Source organism: Peromyscus maniculatus, chromosome 6, assembly GCF_049852395.1.
Source record: "Peromyscus maniculatus bairdii isolate BWxNUB_F1_BW_parent chromosome 6, HU_Pman_BW_mat_3.1, whole genome shotgun sequence".
Classification (NCBI taxonomy): domain Eukaryota; kingdom Metazoa; phylum Chordata; class Mammalia; order Rodentia; family Cricetidae; genus Peromyscus; species Peromyscus maniculatus.
In genome coordinates this window covers 73,826,120-73,833,825 of record NC_134857.1, presented here as the reverse complement: position 1 = coordinate 73,833,825, position 7,706 = coordinate 73,826,120, and the positions used below count along the sequence as shown (strand labels likewise).

The 7,706-nt window shown below is 42.0% G+C and overlaps 1 pseudogene; it reads right to left on the bottom strand.

The window, feature by feature from the left end:
• Positions 1 to 335: 335 nt before the first annotated feature.
• On the bottom strand, positions 336 to 1,416 carry LOC143274054 (speckle-type POZ protein pseudogene; annotated as a pseudogene).
• Positions 1,417 to 7,706: the final 6,290 nt, after the last annotated feature.

The following is a 7,706-nucleotide window of genomic DNA, read 5'->3' as shown; positions in this document are numbered from 1 at the left end:
TCTGCTCATTCCAATACAGACAAGTTGCTCCAAAGAAACCCTGTTGTAATGTGCTTGGGACCGCAACTAAAATGTATTCCAGTTCCCAACGCATTGGAGAGAAAAATCAAACCAGTACAGTAACAGGGTAGTGTATACAACATAGCTCAGCACTTCCCCTCCCTGAACCTGACAATCACCTCATTTTCAGCTGTATTAAAGCCTGAGCCACCATGCTGACTTTTCCTAGTTTCACTGGAAATGCTTCATACATCCCATAGTCTAGCCAGGTGTCACTGGTAACAACACAATCTGCTGCTTCAGGGAGAGAATTGTAGGTCACAGCTGACCAAGTCCTAGGATTGCTTCAAGCATTTGAAAGGGGGCTTCAGGTAAGGGAGATGAGCAAAAGCCAGGTAACATTGTGCTTCAGCCACTAAACGAGGATGTGAGCCCACCATTGCCTTCCAGCCTGAGGTCTCAGAGACCTCAGAAGCATGAGCTGTAATGAAATCCATTGCCTGAGTTTTCAGCTGCTCTGAGCTGTGGAGGTCAGCCAGGAAGAGTATGGGCAGCATTCTCCTCAGAGAGTTCCCTGCAGAGGGCATCCTCACACATGACCTTCAAACGCTTCAGGCCATACTTGTCAGCAGCTTCCAGCAGAGCATCTGCCATGCTGTCCAGGTCTGGTGCTGTTCCTGTGTAAATGAAGTTCATCATTGCCTTGAAGACTTGTGGCTCCAGGTCAGGGATCTCAACACGATTCTTTCTGCTCTCCTCCATGTCATGTTGAAACATTGCTCTGAAAACTGGAGAGTGAGCTGCTAAGATGGCCTTGTGAGCGCAAAATTCCTGGCCAGCTACCACCAGGCAGCAGTCTGTGAATCAGGAATTCTCCCATAGCTCTCCTAGCTCATCTGCCAATGTGCATCTTGGAACTTGAATCCCTGTCTTCCTGTTCTGGTCAGAAATGCTGAAGGAGTCTTTGATCACGCTCACCATGCACAGGAGGGTGAGCTGATCATGTGGGAGAAGACGAGGTGCATGGGACAGGAGGAAATCTCGTAGGGTGTATTTTTTGAATCCATAACCAAGGCCTGGCACAAAAGTAAATGCTGTTGTTCTCCTCCTGATTTGCTTTTTCTCTCCTTTGTCGCTTATGATCCAGAACTGGAACTTTGCCCAAACATGACTCTTTAGACAGCTGAGCAAAACTAGATTAACTGACAGGTAATCTGCACTTACTTCATCGAGTCCATTAGGGATTACTGACAAACACCATTTGTCATTGGCTTCTATTGAAAACGTCGGGCTTCTAAGGCTTCCTAGCCTTTCCTCCACAATAGAATGGAAGTTGCTGATGGTCCACATGTAGGAGAAATTCTGAAGGCTGATTTGAGTGTGGTCCCATCTCTGGGCTGTCCCATCTCCTGCCATTTCTCCTGGGGGTAGTTTGAAGTTTAAAGTGGATCCAAAAATGAAGAACTAGCAATTGTTTTCTCTTCACCTTGTGAGACACAATAACAGACATGAATTAGATGTTATGTTTTTGTTTTTCCTGTATTCTCTGTTAGACGGGGCTTGAAATTTGGATCTCAGATATTTTCTATACAGATTTCAATACTAATTTCAGAGAAGTCAGTGTGTGCTACTAGGACCTCTTACATCACTCCATTTTTTTTGTCTAGATTGAATCTTAGGTCAATAGGTAAATGATTTTGACAATTAAACACAGCTGTTGAATATTTTGGAAAATTTTATGCACTCATATCAAACAATGTTGTACTAGGTTCTCTAGAGTAACAGAACATATATAAGGAATCTCTCTGTGTATGAAGGAAGGGGATTTATTAGAATGACTTAGGTCTGCAGAACTGCTAATCTCCCATTGGCTAGCTGTGAAGGAAAAGTCCAATATTCCAGTACTTACTCAGTCTAGGAGGTTGGATGTGTCCACTAGTCTTCAGTGTATACTAGAGTTCTAAACATTCTCTAATGCCAGGGAAGGGTTGGACTTGCTGCAAGGTGAGGGCAAGCAGGCAAATAGCAAGAGCTTCCTGCTTCCATGTCCTTTTAAATGCTTCCAGCAGGGGGTGTGGCCCAATTTAGGGTGTGTCTTCCAGCTTTAAGATCTGGATTAAAGGTGTGTGTCTTCAGACCTTGAGATCCGTATTAAATATTTGTGTCTTTTTACCTCCAAAGTCTGTACTTGAATTGGATCTTAACTACTTCAACTGAAGGAAAACACTTCTCTCTTGTGTGCCCTCCATTTTAGGGTTTTAGTAAATTCCATGTCTTTTTAAGTTGGAAACTAGAATAACCAGCACAAGTGTATTTTTCTTACTGTGGCTCATCTTAAATAAAATAGGGATGGCGTCCATTACTACACAGCTGTTATTTCCTCTTTTCAGGGTTTTACACTAAATCTTCATACTAACATGATCCTGGAAGAGGTGTCTTCCTTTCTCTGTCAGGGATCTCAGTGTTCACAACTTCTGGATTCTGGTGCAGCAAACGGCCATTCTTAGGGTGAACTTTTAAGCACAAAAACCATACTCTGGGTTCACACTCTTCAATTAACAAGAACAATTATCCAGAAGTGGCACTACAGAAGCCAAAATGTTACTGTATTTCAAGCAAGGTTTGAACATTTAGAGGTATTCCTAGAGCTGTGGACTTAGGTAGATTAAGCCTTCCTTTTTGTTATCACAGGGGATTGCTGTTTTTTTCCAAAAATGCTGGATTTTACACCATGCACAGTACTTCTGTCATGGAGACAGCTGTACTTAGGTGTGCGGCCCCAGTAATGTCTGGGCCCTGTTACACAGGTGGGTCTGTGCACCATGAGCCTATGGTGCCCTCAGAGGTCAGAAGAGGCTATTGGATCTCCTGAATAAGTGTAAACTGGAGTTACCAACTGTGGTCAGGTACCCTATGAATGTAGTAAATTGGATGCCAATCTTCTGGGAAGGTATTCAGCAACTTTTACTGCTGAACCACTACTCCATCCCATCCCAGTTACTTTCTTAAAGAGGACAGAAAAGCGCTGAAATACTAGTTCATTCTCTAAAGCTTTGGCATCTGAAAGGTTTTAGCAGGAATTCAAGAGGTAATCATGATTTCATTTCTACATCTTTCTTTCATTTTTGACAGCTTTCCACTCTGCATGTCTGGCTCTCTTAAAAGTTACTGTATGGACCAAGTTAGCCTCAGACTCGCAGAGTTGAGTCAGTCTCTGCCTTCAGACTACTCTGATCAATGCCATAGACTATCACATCATGCCTGGTTCATGAATTTCTATTTAATCACAGTAAACACAGTGTTAGTCTTAAACAAATGATATTGAAAGTTTGCTTTTAACATTAATTTAAAGAATATAAAGACTTTTTATTCATCTTAATATTAATTAATTTGACTAAAATATGTTGAGTCAAATTAAATAATCTTTATTTCCTGCCAAAATAGGTTTTCCCCTTAATCCTTGGACTGAGAGATAAGCCAGGATCATAGCAAAAGTGGGGGATTTAAACTCCAAAAATGCAAGGCTAAGGGTTTTCTGAGGGTTGGAGAGAGTGTTCCAGAGGAATTCCAGTGATGTAGGATCTTGGCTGAATTTTTTCACCAGGACCCAATGAAAAAGAGAAATAATTGGACTGTTGGTTATTTTGAAGTCTAATTTCTTGAGTTCTTTATATATTCTGGATATCAGCCCTCTGTCAGATGTGCGGTTGGTGAAGATCTTTTCCCATTCTATAGGCTGTCATTTTGTTTTGTTGACCATGTCCTTTGCCCTACAAAAGCTTCTCAGTTTCAAGAGGTCTCATTGATTAATTGTTTCTCTCAGTGTCAGTGCTACTAGTGTTATATTTAGGAAGTGATCTCCGACGCCAATGTGTTCAAAATTACTTCCTACTTTCTCTTCTGTCAGGTTCAGGGTAACTGGATTTATGTTGTGGTCTTTGATCCACTTGGACTTAAGTTTTGTGCACGGTGAGAGATATGGACCTATTTGCAGGCTTCTTCATGTTGACATCCAGTTATGCCAGCATCATTTGTTGAAGATGCTTTCTTTTTTTCCACTGTACAATTTTGGCTTCTTTGTCGAAAGTCATATGTTCATAGGTGTGTGAATTAATATCAGGGTCTTGATTTCAGTTCCATTGTTCCACATGTTGGTTTTTATGCCAGTACCAAGCTGTTTTTTATTACTGTAGCTCTATGGTAGAGCTTGAAGTCAGAGATAATGATGCCTCCAGAGGTTGTTTTATTATACAGGATTCTTTTGACTATCCTGGGTTTTTTATGTTTCCATATGAAGTTGAGTATTGTTCTTTCTAGGTCTGTGAAGAATTGTGTTGGCATTTTGATAAGGATTGCATTGAATCTGTATACTGCTTTTGGTAAGAATGTCATTTTTACTATGTTAATCCTACCTATTCATCAGCATGGGAAATCTTTCCATTTTCTGACATCTTCTTCAATTTCTTTCTTCAGGGACTTAAAGTTCTTGTCATATAGGTCCTTCACTTGCTTAGTTAGAGTTACCCCAAGGTATTTTCTATCGTTTGTGACTATTGTAATGGTGATGTATCTCTGATTTCAGGGGAAAGAGAACTTAGAGGAGCAGGATGTCCCAGCTGGATCAGGAACTGAGTGGGAGAACAAGGAAAGAGATACCATGGTAAATGTTGCATTTTGTCAAAGGCCTTTTCAGCATCTAGGGAGATGATCATGTTTTTTTATTCTTTCAGTTTGTTTATATGGTGTACTACATTGACAGACTTTCAAATGGTAAACCACCCTTGCATCCCTGGGATGAAGCCTACTTGATCATGGTGGATACTTGTTTTGAGGTGTTCATGAAGTCTGTTTGCCAATATTTTATTGAGTATTTTTGCATCAATGTTCATGAGGGAGATTGGTCTGTAGTTCTCTTTCTTTGTGGCATCTTTTTTTGGCTTGGGAATAAGGGTAATTGTAGCCTGGTAGAAAGACCTTGGTAATGTTCCTTCTGTTTCTATTGTGTGGAACAATTTAAAGAGTATTGGTGTTATCTCTTCTTGGAAGATCTTGTAGATTCTGCACTGAAACCATCTGGTCCTGGACATTTGTTGTTGCTGTTGTTGTTGTTGTTGGGAGACTTTAATGACTGTTTCTATTTCCTTAGGGGTTATTGGTCTATTTAAATAGTTTATCTGATTTGCATTTCCCTAATGATGAAGGATGTTGAGCAATTCCTTAAATGTCTTTCTGCCATTTGACCTTCCTCTGTTGAGAATTCTCTGTTTAGTTCTATAGACCATTTCTTAATTGGACTGTTGGGCATTTTGATGTCTAATTTCCTGAGTTCTTTATATATTCTGGATATCAGCCCTCTGTCAGATGTGCGGTTGGTGAAGACCTTTTCCCATTCTGTAGGCTGTGGCTTTGCCATGTAGACCATATTCGTTGATCTACAAATGCTTCTCAGTTTCAAGAGGTCCCATTGATTGATTGTTTCTCTCAGTGTCTGTGCTACTGGTGTTATATATAGGAAGTGATATCCTATGCCAATGAATTCAAGAATACTTCCTACTTTCCCTTCTATCAGGTTCAGAGTAACTGAATTTATGTTGGGGTCTTTGATCCACTTGGACTTAAGTTTTGAGCACGGTGAGAGATATGGGCCTATTTTCAGCATTCTAAACATTGATATCCAGTTATGCCGGTACCATTTATTGAAACGACTCTGAGATACCACCTTATACCCGTCAGAATGGCTAAGATCAAAAACACTGAAGACAGCTTATGTTAAGAGGATGCTGAGCTACGTGACTCTCCTCCACTGCTAGTGGGAATGCAAGCTTGAACAACCACTTTGGAAATCAATATGGCGCTATCTCAGAAAATTGGCAATCCATCTCCCCCAAGACCCAGCTATTCCACTCTTGGACATATACCCAAAGAATGCCCAATCATACCACAAGGGCACTTGCTCAACAGTGTTTATATCAGCATTGTTTGCAATAGCCAGAACCTGGAAACAACCTAGATGCCCTTCAATTGAAGAATGGATAAATAAAATGTGGTACATATACACAATGGAATACTACTCAGCAGAGAAAAACAATGGCATCATGGGGTTTGAAAGCAAATGGTCTAGAAAAAAATCATCCTGAGTAAGGTAACCCAGACTCAGAAAGACAAACATGGTATGTACTCACTCATAGGAGGATACTAAATGTAAAACAAAGATGACTAGACTGCTATTCACAACTCCAGGGAGGCTACCTAGAATACAGGACACTAAGAAAGACAGAGGGATTGCCCAATGACAGATAAATGGATGAGATCTACATGTACAACCTGGACATGAGTTGGGGTAATGAAGGGCAAGGTTCAAGGGAAAGAGCGCTTTGGGGAGTGGGAGATACCAGCTGGATCAAGAACATAGAGGGAGAACAAAAAATAAGAGACCATGATAAATGAAGACCACATGAGAATAGGAAGAAGCAAAGTGCTAGAGAGGTCCACAGAAATCCACAAAGATTCCTCCACAATAGACTACTGGCAATGGGTGAGAGAAAGCCCGAACTTACCTACTCTGGTGATAGGATGGCCAAACATCCTAATTGTCATGCTAGAAATCTCATCCAATGACTGAGGGAACCAGATGCTGAGATCCACCGCCAGGCCCTAGGTGGAGCTCCAGGAGTCCGATTGATGAGAAAGAGGAGGGATTGTATGAGTGAGAATTGTTGAGACCAAGATTGGACAAACACAAGGACAAATAGCCAAACGAATGGAAACACATGAACTATGAACCAATAGCTGAGGAGCCCCCAACTGGATCAGGCCCTCTGGATAAGTGAGACAGTTGATTAGCTTGATCTGTTTGGGAGGCATCCAGGCAGTAGGACCGGGACCTGTCCTTATTGCATGAGTTGGCTGTTTGGAACCTGGAGCTTATTCAGGGACACTTAGCTCAGCCTGGGATGAGGGGACTGGATTTGCCTGAGCTGAATCTACCAGGTTGAACTCAATCTCCAGGGGAGTCTTTACCCTGGAGAAGATGGGAATGGGGGGTGGCGGGGATCCTATGTTTCTTTTTTTACTTTATAAAAAATTAACTTTACATTTCAGCCATGGATTCCCCTGTCCTCCCTCCTCCTACCCACACCTGCCTTCCTCCAATCTAGGCCCATTCCCACCTCCTCCAAAGCAAGGACTCCCCTAGGGATTCAGTTCAGCCTGGTAGATTCAGTTGAGTCAGGTCCAGTCTGCTCCTCCCTTCACCAAAGCTGAGCAAAGTGTCTCAGCATAGGCCCTAGGTTCCAAAAAGCCAACTCATACACTAAGGGACAGGTCCTGTTAGCACTGTCTGCGGGGCCTCCTAAATAGTTCAATCTAGTCCACTGTCTCACTTATCCAGAGGGCCTGATCCAGTTCCATGGGGGCCCCTCAGCTACTGGTTCATAGTTCATGTGTTTCCACTAGTTTGGCTATTTGTCCCTGTGCTTTTTCCAATCATGGTCTCAATATCTCTTGCTCATATAATCCCTCCTCTCTCTCACCAATTGCACTCACTCCTGGAGCTCCAACTGGGGCTTGGCCATGAATCTCTGCATCTGCTTCCATCAGACACTGGATGAGAATTCTATCATGACAGCCAGGGTGATCGGCCATCTGATCACCAGAGTAGGTCAGTTTGGGCTTTCTCTAAGCATTGCCGGTAGTCTATAGTGGAG